General features: G+C 39.3%; 4 non-coding genes across 4 annotated transcripts; 1 reads left to right on the top strand and 3 right to left on the bottom strand.

Annotated features, from left to right (window-relative positions):
- The first annotated feature begins 526 nt into the window (after positions 1–526).
- On the top strand, positions 527–666 carry LOC114519885. The gene has a single exon (XR_003686640.1). It is a non-coding gene; the product is annotated as a U4 spliceosomal RNA (small nuclear RNA).
- A 1,378-nt stretch (positions 667–2,044) lies between these two features.
- Positions 2,045–2,184, bottom strand: LOC114519884. The gene has a single exon (XR_003686639.1). It is a non-coding gene; the product is annotated as a U4 spliceosomal RNA (small nuclear RNA).
- A 461-nt stretch (positions 2,185–2,645) lies between these two features.
- Positions 2,646–2,784, bottom strand: LOC114519878. The gene has a single exon (XR_003686633.1). It is a non-coding gene; the product is annotated as a U4 spliceosomal RNA (small nuclear RNA).
- Positions 2,785–3,098: 314 nt separating this feature from the next.
- Positions 3,099–3,237, bottom strand: LOC114519886. The gene has a single exon (XR_003686641.1). It is a non-coding gene; the product is annotated as a U4 spliceosomal RNA (small nuclear RNA).
- Positions 3,238–14,239: the final 11,002 nt, after the last annotated feature.

The following is a 14,239-nucleotide window of genomic DNA, read 5'->3' as shown; positions in this document are numbered from 1 at the left end:
AACACGACGAAAATTATACAATGCAAGTTTATTATTTTTGTTTCTTTTACAGAAAATAACGGTCCAATGAAGGACAAAAAAAAATTGCTCAGCTGGCCATATTTCAGGCCATCAGGCGGGGTATTGGTTTAAGTTTTCAATCAGCAATAATCGCTTTTCGGATGTCCCTCTACGACCGAAGTTTTTGGAAACAGAAACAACTATAATAGCCTTTGCATTCTATACCTTTTTTCGTGTTCATTTTTTTTTTTATTTATTTACCGCCAATCGACTTCCTCATTGCATACTTTTCATCAATTCAATCAACATCGTCCCTTCAATTTTATCTTCGTTGTTTATGAACATTTTTTCATTTGCTTGTGGTAAATTTTTAAGAGAATTTGTCTACGTTTTCAGACTAAATATTCAGGAACCAATGTTCGTCGAATCAACCCAGTCGAATCAATGCGCGCGCATCCATCAATCTCCCACCTGCCGTGACAATCGTGTCGAGCGTAAGTACTGTTCGATACTGCTATTATTTGATAGCTTTGCGCAGTGGCATTATCGTAGCTGATGAGGTTTTATCCGAGGCGCGATTATTGCTGATTGAAAACTTATACCAATACCCCGCCAGATGGCCTGAAATATGGTCAACTGAGCAATTTTTTTTGGTCCTTTATTGGGCCGGTGTTTCTTAAAACGAAAAAGAAAAATAATCTTTCGGATTACTGTTCTTGTCACCGCGTTAAATAAAAGGTACATCGTGTGTGAGTAATCTTTTTGCTAAAATTTGTTGCTTTTCGGATATTACCCTGTAACCAGAACTGAGACAAAAGCAATAGTTCATTATATGTCTGAATTGCACGAAACATTCGAGATACAGCCAGGTCCAGACACGGAGCCGAGTATACGGCCACCGGCCGGATATGGGTTTTACAGACCTCTCGGCAACCAATCAGAATAGAGGATTTTCAAAAGCCATATAATAAATATACGTCTTTACTTGCTTTGGAATAATTATACAGAATACATAAAATAGTAAAGTATTTTTTAAACGAAAGTCAAGGTTGAGTCGTATTCTAATTGTGTTGTCAGACTCAGCAGAGGGACAAAAAAAATGATCAAAACGTCATTTAGATGTTAATATTATATTCTTTTCTCAATAGCAGTGAGGTTAATCATTGTACAGGATCATCTCGTAATAGCGTAATGTTAATCACTGTCCTGCCGTGTTCACCCCAGTCAAATCAATTAATGCGCGCGCATACAGCAATCTCCCACATGCCGTGACAATCGTGTCGAGCGTAAGTACTGATTTTCTGAAGTTATTTGATTGCTTTGCGAAGTTTCATTATCGCAGCTACGATAATGCCGATAATGCCACTGCGCAAAGCTATCGAATGACTTCCTTTGCAAAGGAAACAAAATCTTTGGCATCTTTAAAAATATCATGAAATAATGTAACTACTGACAGACATCGATTATTCCTAGTTTTTATCTTAATACTTACATGTTTATTCGTTTACATTATAATACTATTTTTAATACTTTTATACATATATGTATTCTTAATCTATTATAATTGTGTGACGCCCTTCATGAAAACCATCGACGATGATGAGGGTAGCATGGTTAAATAAAGTTTTATTGATTGATTGAATGACTTCAGAAAATCAGTATTTACGCTCGACATGAAACTGACAGCATGTGGAGATTAAAAGAAGCGCGCGCATTGTTTTGACATCTTCTAAATCGTCAAAATATTTATACATTGAGAAAACGATTTTCTACAATAATTTTAATGACCATCTGCAATAATTCACCTCAATACAAACGAGAAATACATCACCAAACATTCGAGAGTAAAATTTCTTTCTCTGAAATATTACATTCAGGTACATACTGAATTAGTTTTCTCCAAAAATAAATTATTTCTGGTCAAGGTAAAAGGAAAGAAGTTTCAAAAAGTTATTTACACAATGCATTATCATTTGGATAAAACGCGAACAAGGGTAGAGAATGCAGAGGCTATCATAGTTGTTTCGGTTTCAAAAAACTTCGGTCCAATAAAGGACCAAAAAAAAATTGCTCAGCTGACCATATCTCAGGACACCTGGGGGGGTATTGGTATAAGTTTTCAATCAGCAATAATCGCGCCTCGGATGTTCCTCATCAGCTACGATAATGCCACTGCGCAAAGCTCTCGAACAACTGCAGAAAATCAGTATTTACGCTCGACATGATTGTCACAGCATGTGGGAGATTAATGTATGCGCGCGCATTGATTCGACTGGGGTGAACCCGGCAAGACAGTGATTAATATTACACCATTACGAGATGATCCTGTCACAAGGATTAACCTCACTGCTATTGAGAAAAGAATAAATATAATATTTAAATCCAAATGAGGTTTTGAATTTTTTTTGTCCCTCTGCTGAGTCTGACAACACAATTATAGTAGTTTGTTGCAGTGACTGAGATGAGACATATAATGAACCTATCGCTTTCGTCTAAATTCTGGTACAGGATAATATCTGAAAAGCAACAAAGTTTAGCAAAAGATTACTCACACACGATGCACCTTTTATTTAACGCGGAGAAAAGAACAGAAATCCGAACGATTATTTTTATTTTATTTTTGTTTCTGTTTCAGAAAATATCGGTCCATTAAAGGACCAAAAAAAATTGCTCAGCTGGCCATATTTCAGGCCATCTGGCGGGATATTGGTATAAGTTTTCAATCAGCAATAATCGCGCCTCGGATATTCCTCATCAGCTGCGATAATGCCACTGCGCAAAGCTATCGAATAATTTCAGAAAATCAGTACTTACGCTCAACACGATTGTCATGGCATGTGGGAGAATGATGTATGCGCGCGCATTGATTTGAATAATAATGGTTCATTATAGCATATGGGAGATTCACAAGAAGATCTTCTACAATAATTCACAAAAAGCGAAAAAGAAAAATGTTCATCAAAAACGAAGAAATATAGAAAAATTTAAAGGACCGATGCTTGAAATATACTAAAACAATGGCACCATTTCGATAAAACACAGGGAAAAGCATGCAACGCAAGTCTATTATTTTTGTTTTCGACTTCAGTAAAAATCGGTCCAATGAAGGACCAAAAAAAATTGCTCAGCTGGCCATATTTCAGGCCATCTGGCGGGGTATTGGTATAAGTTTTCAATCAGCAATAATCGCGCCTCGGATATTCCTCATCAGCTACGATAATGCCACTGCGCAAAGCTATCGAATGATTTCAGAAAATCAGTACTTACGCTCAACACGATTGTCATGGCATGTGGGAGAATGATGTATGCGCGCGCATTATTATTATTATTATTATTATTATTATTAGTTTATTAAAATCGTATCGCAGTACAAACTGAATTACACGATTATCGTTACATAGGGTATTAAATATTGTAAGGTGTTACAGAATATTAATAATAATTTATAAAATAATCATCAATATAGTCTACATAGGTAGGCCTAATTGAGAAGTTATATACAACAGTAAAAAGACTTATTTACATACTTAGCTAGATTAAAATGGAATTTAAATATTGTAATTCAATATTATTTTTTTTTAAATATTATACTTAACTGTAACAAAGTTACGAAATCGCTCAGTGCATATAAGCGGTGGAGATCGAATATTGTTTTGATTTCGTAGATAATAATCATGAGCGGGTTCTTGGGATTCTACTTTAACAATAGATTCTAATGGATTACAAAAGTGTGTCTTGGATTCCCTTAACCTATGAACGAACAGTTTGCAAGCCACGTCTCTACGATTTATCAAATTATCAAGTCCTGTAACAACAAGCGCATCAGCATATGACAACGTCGGATAAATAATTTTGAGAGCACGCAGTTGGATAGATTCAATTTCATCTGACAATGTGGATGACAAGGTAGCCCACGATGGCGATGCATACTCCAGTAGCGAACGGACGAAGGAACAATATACCATGGTCAGGTCGGATTGTTTTAAACCAGCTTTCCGTAATTTGCGAAGAGAATATAATCGTGAATTAGCCTTTTTAATTATATAATCAACGTGGGTATTCCATGTAAGATCATTAGACAAATGAACGCCGAGTAACTTGAATGTTGACACAAGCTCTATAGGAACTCCTGCAACGTAGATAGGACTGAAGGAGGTATGGTTATATTTCAAGAAGCTTATAATCATCTCCTTACATTTTTTTGGATTGAGTTCCATTCCTCTTTTCATGGCGAACAGGGAAATCTCATTTACAATTATGGGTAGAAAACTAGGCGAACCCCGCGGGATGATCTCAAAAGCTGTCGAATCGTCTACAAATTTGATACGGCCCTGCCAGTTATTTAGAAGCTGGTTGACGAGAATTGCAAACAAAATGGGTCCAAGTTTGGTACCTTGCGGTAAACCACCATTAGTTTTCTTCCATGAGGAATAGCAATTGTCAATTTTTACACGTTGTTCGCGGCCAGTAAGAAAATCCTTGATCCACCGAACAATAGAAGGATGGACATCAAGACGCTTTAATTCTTCAATTATAATATTATGGTCAACCAGGTCAAAACCTTTTCTAAAATCTGCAAAGAATATTCTAATAGAGCACTGGCCTGACTCGAGAGCTGCTAAGACTGAGTGTAATAGGTAGACCAAGGCATGGGTTGTGGATTTTCTCGGAAGGGAAAATTGTTTAGGGTCCATTTTGTTAGCAACTTGCGACAACAAGGATTTAAGGGTAAAACCTTCTAGAACCTTTGCCACTTGGGATGTTAGAGAAATTGGACGCAGATCGTTCTCGAGGGTTGCTGGGGGTGACACTTTCGGAACTGGAATAACGACAGCACGTTTTAGCTGATGTGGAAAAATTCCTTGTTGTATTGATGAATTGTATATATCAGCCAGAACAGGAGCAAATTCGATAGCAAACATTTTGAGCAGTATATTAGGAATTCTATCTGGTCCTGTGGACTTATTGGTCTTAATCTGACGAAGGGATGACAAAACAATCCCAGGATTGACGAGGAACTGGTGAGGTACGTCGGGGACGATGGAGCTGGTATCACGTGTAAGCGGGGAAAAGTGAGAGGTAAGGTTAACCAGGAAATCATTAAATGACTCAGCCAGATGTGTTACAGAAGGGTTGTCATCACCTATTAACTGTTGGTGCCATGTATTAGTAGACGACAAACCACCCAAGCTTTTAACTTCTCTCCACCACTTAGATGGATTACCGTCTTTCAGTTTTTCTACTGATTTCCAATAATATTTAGCTCGTGCAATTTTAACATCATGTTGGACTAAATTTCGCCAATATTTAAAGGCTTTCGACGTCTTCCCATATTTGAAAAATGCTTTTTGACGTTTGGATATTGCAACTTTTAAGGCAGGGGTCATCCACCGTTTGTCTGACTTTTTAATTTTAGTTTTCTTAACTGGAGAAAAGTAATCAACTGCAAAAGTAATCATTTCGTCAAAGCTAACAACCCTATCCATAGAACACTACTTACGCTCGAAATGAGCGTTACGGCATGTGGGAGATAAAAATATGCGCGCGCATTGTTTTCAAAGTTATCATCACATATTTTAAATTTTCATTATATTTATACCTTCTCGTTCAGCTAAGAATCATACAAGAGTAAGAGTTTCAGTGACTTTCCAAAATATTTCATTCACTGAAGTATAATTGGTTTCCTCTAAAATTCAAGTTATCAATACGGTAAAAAGAACGAAGTTTGTATCTGTTATTTTTCTCGGCCCAGAGAAATATCAGTTCAATGAAGGAGCAAAAAAATTGCTCAGCTGGCCATAATTCGGGCGACGATATTTAGAATAACAATACGCCTGTTCTGGCGTTAACTCCGGTGTGCCTCACACGTGCCAGTCTTCAATATAAAAATATAAAGCTTCTGAACATAAACAATACAGTTCATACTCATTTAGATGCCTTGCGAACCTAAATGTTGTTCGATCGCGACATTCAGAGGCACATCGTACTTTAAAAAGTATAGAAGTTCAATTGTTCAAAAATGTAAATAAACCGCGTGATACGTTCACTTTTTCTTACACTTTGAAATTCGCGCTTGTATTAAATCTTCAATCCTGTGCAAACTGCGACGTGTCAAGGCACCCATACATGATCACATCTTGTTAAATGGCGAAATAGCAGCGATATTAGTAAAATAGGACCAGAATCTACGTGTAATAAATATATTCTTACCCGCCGAATTCAATCTAAGCTTAATCGAATTGCTAGCATCAAAAGAACCGTTTATTTGTTCCTCTTGGAGGAATTGCCATATCATGCGAGCGAAATCGAATCGCGCAGGCGGAAAATTAGCCAAAGCTGTGCACCACAACTCTTGGGAGACAAAACTGTGACGTAGATAAATACGGTCACATATACATTTCAAATGCTAGTATATTTAGTACAACTCGTCACTGACGCCGAAGAAATTATTTAGACAATGCACCCTTTTCCTAAAAAACGATTGCTTTTTTTAAAAGTAATATATTCATTTGCTCAGACCATTTTGAAGGTATTGTAAAGTTTTCAGTCAACAATAACGTGCCTCGAATGTGCCTGGCAATGAAGGCAACGCAATGACCCTGAGTTAACACACTGCAAACTATCTAGACGAACTACGTAGACGAACTATTTCAGTAGACGAATATGTCAAACGAAGCAGAATCGCGCGTTTAGAAAGTGCACCAGAATTCGGAAATTACTTATGTGGTAAAAAGAGTACGGCACAACAGCCTGAAATTTAAAACTACTTTGAGTTGTTCCAGCACTTTGTGTGCAGTATATTTCTTACTAAACTTTTGAAAACTCATAATACTATAGAGCTGTCCTTTGTATCATTGCCAAGATCATTCCATAATTTAGTGTACAAAAAAAGGAGCGCTGTCCCACAGCTGTGCGATAAACTTTGGGACATCTAACTGATTGATTTGTCTTGTAACCCGTTCGACCATGGTTGTTCATACATATTTCGGAGATACGATCATGGTTAGTATGCCAAACTGGTTTTCTATTGGCCCATCTTTATCACGTGACCCACTTTTGCCCCAATACAAAGGGACTTGTCGCAGCTCTCGAAGCTTTCATCCAATTGGATAATGCTTTTCTATACTTTCTACAGAACGAAGCTATGCTATTGGTTGAAACAGAAATGTATTGTAAAGTTCAGCCAATGCAAATCATTCTTGCGATGAGCTGCGACACTACCCGATACAAAACATTTATTCTCCCCTATTTATTTTTATACTTCAACTCTCTTAACGAAGGTCCTTAGGTCGAGAAGTCGTCGAGAAGAACGTCAAGAAGTGTTTTGTCTATTTTAGGCAGTTGTTATACCACATTTGATGCTAAGCTCTTTACAAATTGATTGTATTCGCAGTGAGTAAACACCAAAATATTAGCATAATACCAGCATCGGGCTGGCTGCGAGTGAAATTTGTTTGTTTAATGGCATTTGGAACCGGTTTGAATTGCAGAACAGTCGATTAGTTTTGGATACCGAAACCAGGTTGGCCTTGTGTCCTGACGAACAAGACTTGTGGACAAGAAAACAGTTGTAATATGACGATATTATAAGGACCTAAACCTGTAATGCAGCTCGCAGAATCTCACTTAATATGGCAGATAACATTTGGAACCGGTTTGCCCATTCAAAATACGTTTTATTTTGACCCCTTGCTATCGTTTGAACACTGCTCTATAAACTGAGCCTTGTAGAAAACATTGGTGAGAGAATATCAAAGACAGATGAAGAGGTAGGTCGGATTTTCTTATATATATCTCATGTTTTGACTCTGTGAACAGTCTAATTAGATATGCGATTTTTATGCCTCGTGCAATGTGGCATTTAATTTATGGTCATGCATATAGAAAATATATTAATAACAGTTTGCAAGGCGTAATCTTTTCAAAGAACCAATTTGCTTTCACGAAGAAACACTATTTGACATTTATTGCAACTATACTCATAAATATTTTGTGGGCCAATAGAAGTATTATTCTTGTAAAGTTTTGAAACAAATAGCGGTGCAGAAGCACATAAACCAAAACAGCGGAGTAAAATTTAACCATGGGTTAGCGCTAAATTAGCTTTAAACAACCGACCCCAGGGTTAATCGCAAAACAGATTTTCAGAACACATACAATCCCACATATCTTTTACAGAAAACCAACGCATGTGAAAGGCTCTCTCAACAACTAATGAAGTACAATTTCAAACGATTTTCAACGTGCGATCGAAAATAGGTCAAACATGCAATCTTGCTGGTGCCGTGAAAATGGTACGAGTTCTGCTTCTTTCCAGGCTGCAAACTTCCCCATCAAGACAAGATAACGCACCACAGAACCACTTTGCTCAGAACCAAAACCCCCCAGCAAAATACTTTTCTCCGATAACGATGAAACACCAAGGTTGATCGCATTGCATAGTCTCAGGACAATTCTATAGATATCACAGAACAGAAAACCAACGCATGCGACAGGATCTCCCAAGAACCAGTACATCTGGAACAAGTCGTCGGTATACGATGATTCAAAACTAAAAGGAATAGAACGCCCGATGAAATCACGTAGATTCGTCTTCTCTAACCCGAAATGAACGCGCGACCAAATCTCTTTCCAGTTTAAACTGATAAACGCAAAGTCCCACAGATCTGTGACGCCCGCTGGTAGCTTTATACTTTATGGTCAAGGGGTTATAAACGACAGATGACCTCGTAACGGAGAGATCCACATTAAACTGAAGAATGACGCTCAGTAAATACCGCTAGAAATCAAAAGGAATATCACAGTTCGGCCGACTAGTGTCATTGACTCCGATTGATCTTCCATTGTCCTTCCTTCGAAGAAGCAAAACAAACGAGGGAGGAGTTAAAACTTGTTTTTAATCGTAATATCAACGCCTTTTAACCTGCCAAAGTCTAATTCGGATTTATACAGACCTTTCGACGTTGGGTATTGCACGACCAGATGAACTACCACATCTTCTTCCGTAGCCGTCCTATAATTTCCTTCCCAGGCAGATAGATCAATCCTAGCCAGACGCCACACCTCAAACGCTGCCAGGTTTTCCCCAAGTTACCACACGACATTTTCCACGTAATGTTAATGTTAATGTACTTCCACTCTGACAACGTGTTCAGAAATTTTTTCACACCTGCATCCTATGTTTTGGATTATCATGTGAGATGATTGCCACACGAAGGATGTTGGTAATTAACTGACCACCGTACACTTTCCACATAACCTCAAAAACCGAGACTTCCACTCTACAATGTCTTCTTTTTCATGAACAACCAATCCATTGAGTCAAAGGCTTTCTCCTCATCCAACACAATGAATGCACAACGAAGATTCTTGGCGTTTACGAAGTCCGAAACATCTCTCAGTAAAGAAGCTTTGTCCTCCGACGAACGCCCATGCAGGTACCGCACAGATCTGATCAGGATGGATCAAAGAAGGCATAACGTAGATTGTTTACTTTTCCACCGCTTCTTGCCAGATTTTAGTAATAGCAGAAGCATATCTTTAATGTAGTAAGCATCGATTTTAATGGAATTGTTCGCCCACTTCAGTCCTTCGGACAATCAAATCTTTCCACCGACCAAACCAGACGTCTTTTGCCGCAGCTTTGTCATTGGCATGAAACCAGTTTTGGTCTCACACGATTATTAGTGTTCATATAATCCGCAATATCTTTGAATAGGGATGCTTTATCTGTAAATATATAAAAAGAAATATAAATAAATGAATATGTAAAAAAATAAATAAATAAATACATACAAAAGTAAATTAATATAAAAATAAATAAATATAGCCATATAATAATAAAAAATATAAAATTAAATAAATATAAAAATAAATAAAATATATAAATATAAAAATAAATAAATATAAAGATTAATAAATAAAATTAAACATGTAAAACTAGATGGATGGAACGCCAGATGAAATACTTCTTGCCGCACACACTGCGACTCGTAGGACCAGATGAACTGCTACATAGCTTTTCAAAGGGCTTCCAGAATTTCCTTTTTGGATGGATGGATATATCCTGGTGAGATGCTATACTGACGATGCTGCCAACGAATTAACCGCCGCCAAATGAAATCGCGTAAATTAGACTCTTCCAACCCGGAACTAACTCGAGGCCAAATTTCTTTCCAGTTTAAACCTTGGAACGACAAATCCCGTTTAATTTGGTACGTCGGACGAAGCAGGGTAACTTTGTTTTGCACGGTTAAGGTATAACATACTGCAGAAGCACGAGGAACCGAGAGATCAACATTTAGCTCACGAATGACGCTCAACAAATATCGATAAAATTCCGATGGAATGTCACAATTTGGTCTCGTATTGTCATTAACTCCAACGGATCTTCCGGCATAGTATCTCATCATTTCTTTCCATGGAGCCACTGAATCATCGAAAAAGCGAGATAAACGAGGAAGAAGCAAGCATTTACTTTTAATCTCAATGTCCAACGCTCCGAGTCCACCGTCATTCAGTTCCGATATGCACACTTCCTGCCTAACACGCTGCGTCTTATAAGACCAGATGAACTGCCACATAGCTTTTCGTAAGGTTTCTAAAATCTCCTTTTTGGGCGGGTAAATCCTGGTTAAATGCCATATTGACGAAGCTGCTAACGAATTGACCACTAAACATTTCCCTCGCAACGTCAGGAACCGAGATTTCCATTCGAACAAGGTCTTATTGAACTTCTCCACGCCTTCTTTCCAGGTACTGCGGAATAATCTCCAAAGTAAAATCCGACGATCTTAATCGAAGCACTCGACCACTTCAGGCCACCTGGACAGTCCGATCTTTCTTTCCAACGACCAAGCCAGAGACCTTTCGACTTTTTGCGGTTCAATTTTGCCCCGCTCGCTTTCCCGTATTCTTCAAACACCTCCAATACTTTAATGAGACTATGGTCGTCTACCACGAGGCACGTATTATCGTCCGCATACTGGCTAATGGCAACGTGACGACCACCAGGCAGCTTGAAACAACGAATTTCTTTACAGGAACTAATCATTTGGCCAAAACATTCAGAGACAAGAACAAACAGCAAAGGAGAAAGAGGACATTCTTGACGAACACCACGATAAACATAAAAAAATTCTGACAAAGTTCCGTTGCTCAAGATCGCACTTTGAACATTCCTGTATAAGCATCCAATGAATCGGCGGATTATCGGGCCAAAGTTTACACGTTCTAAGGTCTTGTTCATGAACGTCACGATGTATGTCCGACATCTTGGCCATCCTCGTCCCCGTCTCTATGGAATTAAACTCTTTCGGCTTCTGATACAGATCTCTGGCAATCGATTCCACTTTTCCATAATTACTAAGGAGGTCCCCAACTTCTCGGTTTGACACTTCGTTCGGAACTTTGAGAACTTTTACTTCAACGACTGGACTTTCAATGGGATACACTTCAATCGGCTGATCGTTCACAACGAACTGTTCCGAGAGAAATAATAACTTCGCTTCGTTAGATCAAAATGTTACTCTGGTGTGTCCCTGCGGCATCGGTTGAACTGCTTTGACAGCGTCCACCTTAACGATAGCGTCGATCAGTTGTATCACCGACGCATCAACCTGTTCCGTATGTACGATCACAGTATTTGGACGACGCAATTTGGATTCCCCCAAACAAAGTGGGCGAAACCTTTCTTCACCAGTTCGAACCGCCCCTGCAAAATTCATCGCAACCGGACTCATCACCATGAATCATCGAAAAAGTGAGATAAACGAGGAAGAAGCAAGCATTTACTTTTAATCTCAATGTCCAACGCTCCGATCGAGTCCACCGTCATTCAGTTCCGATACGCACACTTCCTGCCTAACACGCTGCGTCTTATAAGACCAAATGAATTGCCACATGGCTTTTCTTAGGGCTTCTAAAATATCCTTTTTGGACGGATAAATCCTCGTTAGATGCCACACTGAAGATGCTGCCAACGAATTGACCACCAAGCATTTCCCACGCAACGTCAGGAACCGAGATTTCCATTCGAACAAGATCTTGTTGAACTTCTCCACGCCTTCTTTTAGGTCTTAACTACTGCGGAATGATCTCCAAAGTAAAATCCGACGATCTTAACTGAACCACTCGACCACTCGCACTTTAAACATTCTTGTAAAGGCACCCAATGAACTGGCGGATTATCGGACCAAAGTTCATTCGTTCCAAGGTCTTGCTCATGAACTGCCAATCTACCGAGTCAAAGGTTTTCTCCTGATCTAATACGATAAATGTCCCCGTTACTCAAGATCGCACTTTGAACGTTCGTATAAAGGCAGCCAATGATACTACGGATTATCGTACCAAAGTTCATACGTTGTAAGGTCTTCATATTCATGAACAATCAATCCACCGAGTCAAACGCTTTCTCCTGATCCAACACGATAAAATAATGCACAACGAAGATTGTTAGCGTTTACGAAGTCCAGGTACTCCACAAGTTTGAACAGTGTGAACCAGAGGTGGCATGCATGACCGCACGAAGGTGCTGAGAAATAACTTTGACAATGATCTTATAGTCCACATTCAACAAAGAGATCGGTCTCCAGTTCTTAAGTTCCTCAGGATCATCCTATTTAAACTGCAACGTAATAACAGCTCGACGAAGAGATAAAGGCAATTCACCTTGATCTAGACACGAATTTGCCATTGACACAAAATCTTTCTTCAGAATATCCCAAAAGCAAACGTAAAATTCCTTCGGTAGGCAAATAACTTTGGCAATGATCTTATAGTCCACATTCAACAAAGAGATCGGTCTCCAGTACATAAGTTCCTCAGGACTTTTAAAACGATCAATCTCGACTATCCAGAAGCAAGTTCTACTCGAATCACGCTTTTGTAACTATTCTTATAACGGGACAGTTTTCTTGTTTGGCTGTGTCGGGGGATTGCCCTTACGGGTTGTCACCCAATCTAGCAGTGCGTCTTGTAAGTTTCCTTGGTTGACCATGCTAGGGAGGGACATTATGGTCCTGAGAGCGTGGTTCTGGCTGATGGTCCTAGAGCTTTTGTTCCACATCATGCGAAACACGATTTTGCCTTTTTTGTTTTGCAATGTCATTTTGTACCTCAACGGCCTGGCGGTGACTCTTCCTGGTCAACCAACGAGGTTCTGCAGAATACCTTTCGTCTCTTTTTGTTCTGTTTCGTCTTTTTTTTGAAGATGTAACGTAATTAATTAGCTGATCGGCCGACTATTATCATTGATACCAATTTATCTCCCTAAATAATACCTTATCATGACCTTAATTCCATGGCGCTATCATCGAGAAATCCAAACAACCGAATTGACAAGTTGGCCGTACTGGGGTAACTTTGTTCTGAAAATATCAGAGCGTGGATGAAACCACTCTCCTCCTGTCTGCCCACCAGCACGGACAGCTGCAGCGAAGTCCATTGGCGTTGCTTTCCCCCAAGAACTGTACCACGAACCATTTGATTCTCCTTGCTGCACCAACCTCAACTACTCCACTGGTCGCTTCCACTGTTGCTTCCATGGCTGCCCCACAAATTACCACGTGTGCACCAATAACCGAACAGGAAGTGTTTACTCAACATGTGGTCGTTGTTCTTGTTGATGTAACGTTTTGCAGTTTTGTGTCTCCTTCCAGATGCTTGCCATTGTCTGGTTGGAATTGTGATTTTTTTTTGTTGTTTCGTTGTTTCATATGATCGCCCTGAACTTTGTTCCTGATTATCAAGTTGACTTTTGGGTTCTGGTTCGGTCGGCGTCGGTTCGTCTAAGTGGTACAGTAGCCGTTGCCTTTTATAATTTTTTAATGTAATTTTGGCCTGTGGCTCCTTTCTGACTGGGCTCCACAGGTATCTTGTGTCTTCGGGGTCGCTCGCGTTGTTCCGTCTAAAATACCATAATCTCCGTCCATTCACCATCATTAGTTTACCACTCATGGTTGTATCATGGCACAGGGGAGAGGCTCACACCCTCTGACGATCTTCGTCGCTAGGTAGCGGCCCCCTTGGGTGCGGCGATATCACGGGTCCAGGCTCTATTGCACAGTCAGAGTCGATAAGCCCTTCGTCGTTCAACTCAAAATAAGATCAATCAATGCTGTCATTTTCAAACAGCCTTCTTGGTAAATGGTGAAATGATATGCCCTTTGTCTAATTGAAAGTTTTGTCGGAAAAGTGAAGGTATGTTTTCTTCAGATGAAGTGTCCACTGGCTAATTACA

This window comes from Dendronephthya gigantea, unplaced genomic scaffold (assembly GCF_004324835.1).
Source record: "Dendronephthya gigantea isolate DGI-Jeju-01 unplaced genomic scaffold, DenGig_1.0 000014F, whole genome shotgun sequence".
In the NCBI taxonomy this organism is placed as follows: domain Eukaryota; kingdom Metazoa; phylum Cnidaria; class Anthozoa; order Malacalcyonacea; family Nephtheidae; genus Dendronephthya; species Dendronephthya gigantea.
This window is presented reverse-complemented; position numbering and strand designations above follow the sequence as displayed.